At 59.8% G+C, this 4,575-nt stretch overlaps 1 long non-coding RNA gene across 1 annotated transcript; it reads right to left on the bottom strand.

The window, feature by feature from the left end:
- Window positions 1–457: 457 nt before the first annotated feature.
- On the bottom strand, window positions 458–3,861 carry LOC123379540. Its single transcript, XR_006584104.1, has 3 exons — window positions 3,676–3,861; window positions 1,735–1,831; window positions 458–939 (listed from the first exon to the last, which is right to left on the bottom strand). It is a non-coding gene; the product is annotated as an uncharacterized LOC123379540 (long non-coding RNA).
- Between the last annotated feature and the right edge of the window lie 714 nt (window positions 3,862–4,575).

Below are 4,575 nucleotides of genomic sequence, written 5' to 3'. Positions count from 1 at the left end.
CTCCCTCCCCTCGAGCCCCCGTTGGCCTTGGCTGCAGTCTCCTGTGGTCCCAGCTCCTCTGGAGGCCCCTGTCCCCGTGGCCGCCGCACTCTCGGGGGTCTGGTAACTGCTCCTTCACCTGGCCCCTGCAGGCCTGGGATGGACAAGCTCCCCACTGTTGCCAGCCCCACCCCTCCCTGGGTGGCCCAGCAGCCCCTGCGGATTTCCTGCATCCTGTCCCGCGTTGGTGATCCGGTGACCGTCCCTCCATTAAACTCCCTTCAGTTACCTTCTCCCATTGGTCCTCCGCTCTCTACAAAGACCATACTCCACTCTCTGCGATGAGAGGTCAGATTGCCCGTGAAGTGCAGGGGGGAAGCCACCAGAGAGTTTAAGCAGGGAAGGGACTTTAATGATTCACCTTTCAGGAAGATCCCCCTGGCTGCCATGGAAACAGATGAGAAGAAGAGACAAGAGCGGATGGGGGACCCATTAGGGTCCAGGCGAGTTTAATGAAGTTGGTGCAAGGTGGAGGCAGAGAGACAGGACCAGTTGTAACAGCTACTGAATCCGTGGCTCCCGAGTTTCTGGCCCAGGTCCTGAAGCCTCACAGAAGCGAGAACCCCAAGGAGTCCAGGGCAGGGGGAGAGGAGCTCAGTGTGGAGGGAGGCCTCCCCTGGGAGCAGCGAGTTCTGTAGGAGTGAACCAGGAAGGACAGGGTTGGGTGCACCAGCGGGAGCCAGGAGCCGCCTTGGGTCTTGGGAAAGATGTGCCTCGTGCAAGGACGTCGGGAAGCCCGTGCAGTCCCGTGCAGCCTGCATCTGGACAAGGGACCAGGAAGGCACCAAACGATGGCCATAAGTCTCTTCTTTCCACCTAATTGTTTCAGTCTATTAGTGGTGGCGGGAGGGGGCACAGCACACGAGGCAAGGCAGTGCCGCAAAGGTCCTCCGTTGCCTCCTAATGGGCAGAACCCAGACATGCATCTCAGACCCCAACAAAGGTCCCGGGTCCCCGCACCCTTCCCTCTGCCCTCCAGCCCTGGGGTCAGGAAGTGGGTGAGATTAGGGGATCTCTGGGGGGCACAAACGCCAGGAGGTTGGGGTGTCTTTCCCAGTGGGCCAGTTTTGTGTGGCGGAAGGATTAGCTGCAGGACGCTGGACAAGTCGCTCCCCCTGTCTGAGGCCTTGCTTTCCTCCTGGGGGAAATGGGCTCACGCCTGCCTCACAGGACCGATGTGAGCCCTGAGGGAGACGACACCCACGGAGCCAGGTGCTGGGCCCGGGCCCCAGCAGGTGTCCACGTGGGTGAGCCCTGTCCACCCCGCAGAGAGCTTGGCATTGACAGCGCCCCTAGAAGCCAGCCCTGCGTCATTGTGCCTTCCCCCTAGCCGTCTCCGCTCCCCCATCTGACAGTCCAGGCGTTGGCCAGACGGCCACCAAGTCCCCTTCCAGCCTGACGGCATGGGGGCCCTTATCTCCTTACTGAGCAAAAGCCTCAGCCCTAGCTCTCCCCACCGCACCCCAGCCTCGTGAGCATTCAGAGCCCCTGGGAGCCCCCCCTGCTCATCTCCTGGAGCTGCAGGAGGAGAGGGGACCGGCAGTGACCAAGGGCCGGCTGTGTGCGGGCCCTGGGCTCCCAGGGACAGATGCACCCTGTGATCTCTGAGGTCACATGTGAGCAAGAGGGCGGGAGGCAGAACCCCAGGACGGACACTGGACACGCCCCCTCCCCCCCAAGGAGCAGGACCCTTACCTGGGAGACCCTGGGACAGATGGCGCGGGGTGCACGTGAGCACGAGGGGAGGCCGCGCTGGCCCTCCAGCCCGTCAGCAGCGGCAATACTTAGACTTCTACAAAACAGGCAATAATTAGACTCCTACAGAAGTCCTCTTGTTTCTCCCCGGGGCCACGAGCCCTTCAGAAGAAGGGATGTTTCCTGCCAGGTCGCCCCCGAAGACGCGTTTGTCACAGGCTATTGTGTAAATCCATTTTTGGCCCATTGGAGAGTTGTGATTTATCCACTTGACTGGCCTTAGCGCTCCTTCTCCAAACTCGCAAAATGTGGCTGCTATTAGGAGTCCAGAGAGGAGCTATAAAACATGCGGGGGCCAGGCACGCGAGCTCTGAGCCGCCTCGGGCTGCAGGGGAGAGTCGAGGGAGGGGCTAGGGGGTCACGCCGCTCCGGACAGGACAGGCGTCAGTCCCCGGGGAGAAAACGTGTGCTGTCAGAGAAGGAAGGGCCAGCTCAGGTCTGCTCCCACCACCAGGCTTACTGAGGCCCTACTGTGTGCAGGCTTGGGCGCAATGGTGAGCAGGGAGCGCCCTGCCCCCAGGAGCCTGAGTCCGGTGCGGGGAGGCAGGAAGGCCAGGAGAATGATGCGGGACAGATGCGGGCCAGACGCGGGGAAGAAAGTAAAACAGGGTGATGTTCGAAGTCTGGCTCTGGGCGGGTCGGCCATGCCCGTGGTGGGGCCGGTGAGCGAGTCTTTCCCAGAAGCAAATCTTTGAATCTTCCAGCTGAGGCCTCAATAAGGAGACCAAGCAGTTAGTTCTGCCTGGGGCGGAGGGGAAGGGTTCCAGGGAGGAGGAGACACCTGATCCATGCCTGGCAGATGCTTAGAATCACACCAGGTGGGAGAGAGGAAGTGAATTCCAGACGGTGTAAAAGCCCCCCCACCCCAGCAGAGCAGTGCAGGTTTACAGCTCGTTGGGGGAATGTTTATTGTAGCCAGAAGTGGGGCTGCAAGTGACAGACCTGAAATCTGTGCTCAGGAGCTGGGCTGCTATATCCTAAGGCGAGGGACTCCAGAAATGTCAAAGCCGCAAGCAAGCCACACCTCTGAGGCCGATGCTCCTGACTTGTAACACCCCTTCCAGCTGGAAAGCTCCAGGAGCCAGACCTGCAGAGGCTGCTGACTTCAGTGGGGTGGAAATTGAACACGCATAGACATGCACTCAGATAGAAGTGAGTGGCACGAAATCCTGGGCTTCACGGAGACCAGGGCTGGTGGGGTGGGGGGAGAGCTGGACCTTGGTCGCCAAGGCCTCCTCTCGCAGCGTTCTCCCCGCGAGGGACACAGCCAAGTGCAGAAATTTCCACCCTCCTCCAAACAGCGTCTCATTGGGCTCTGTCTGCCCACTCACTGGAAGTGATCACAGCTCCCAGACCTGCCACTTCTCCTGCCCTGAGCCCTGGCCCAGCGCCCTGGGGAGCAGCCCCCCCCCCCCCCGAAAGCCAGCCCCAAACAAGCAGCCCCGAAGCAGCCTCCCTCTCCTATTTTAGATCAACCGGCCAGGCTTCCTTCTGGGAGCAGCAGGCGCTCATTTCTCTCCTGGGCTCACTAGATCGGTAGGACCCCGCGACTCTCCCAGCAGGCGACAGAGGGAAAAGTTTTCAGAATTTCAGGCCCTTTGATGGAGAAAGTCTGCCTAATAAATGATTGAGAAGAACCCCGGCTTCCTGAGAACTATCGCGAGCAGTGAGGGCGCCCCGTTCTCCCAGCAAAGCAGAGCCTCAGAGCGCTCCGGCGGAGGTTGAGAAAAGCCTCTGCTTAAAGATGAGTCAGGAAAGGCAAGCCAGCTGGGGTGGGAAAAGCCTGGCCACGCCAGGGGAGGGCCGGTGCAGGGAGGGCGCCTGCTTCAGGTAGGGATGTAACCGGGCGGTTAGTGATTACAAGCATACACTCTGACGGACCTGAGTAGGAGACCCTGGTCTGTGCCCATCACACAAGGTCAGAAGCCCACGCTCATCCTTTCTTCCAAATGGCCAGACAGAGGGAGAGGCCACGGCCAAAGGCAGCACCAGGTTTTCAGCGGCCCAGAGGAAACAGAGCCTTTCCCCCGCCCAACATCCAGGCATAAACCCCAGAGAAGGGCTCTGATTGGCCTGGCTTGAACCATGTGCCTACCCCTGCACCAATCACGGTAGCCACGTGGGTCACATGCCCACGCCTCCTGGGGAGCGTGGTCGTTGATTGGCACCCAGACAGGAAACAGGAAGTGGGGGCGGGGCAAACAAGAAAGGGCTTAAAGAGCTGGTAGCAGAAGGGTGGTGTGAGAAGGGGGCGGGGGTGGGGGGGGGGGTGTTGCTGTGCGGCCCCTTCCAGCCACACCCCTCCTGGACTCCATACTCTGGCCTTCCAGATTGTTTACAGGGCCCTGGTGCTGTGTTCTGTGTCGCCTTACTTCCCTGCCTTGCCCATGCGTTCAGTCTGCTTTGGATGACTTCCCCGCCACCACGAAGGGAAAGCACAGTCCCTTCTTTAAGTCTCAGGTGTCACCTCCGCTGCTGAGCCTTCAATCCTGGCCCCGACATCCTGTGTTGCCCTCCCGCAGCAGCCTGGGAAACAGTGCTGATCGTGAGGATGACGGTGACCGTGACGATGATGAAGATGAATGTGTGACTTTTCCCATTGTTTCTCTTCTGTTCGCACCCCGACCCCTGCTCCAGAACAGACATTTAATCTTATGCTGCCTTATTTCCCTACTGCCTCGAACATCACCAGGCACATGATAGCCATCAGTGGTTGTCTTTCAAATGAATCAGCGAATGAACCAGTTGAAGTTATTGGCAGAACTGGTCTGGAAAGGGCGG

This window comes from Felis catus, chromosome C1 (genome assembly GCF_018350175.1).
Source record: "Felis catus isolate Fca126 chromosome C1, F.catus_Fca126_mat1.0, whole genome shotgun sequence".
NCBI classification, from domain to species: Eukaryota; Metazoa; Chordata; class Mammalia; order Carnivora; family Felidae; genus Felis; species Felis catus.
The sequence above is the reverse complement of the archived record's forward strand: the minus strand, read 5'-3'. Positions and strand labels throughout refer to the sequence as shown.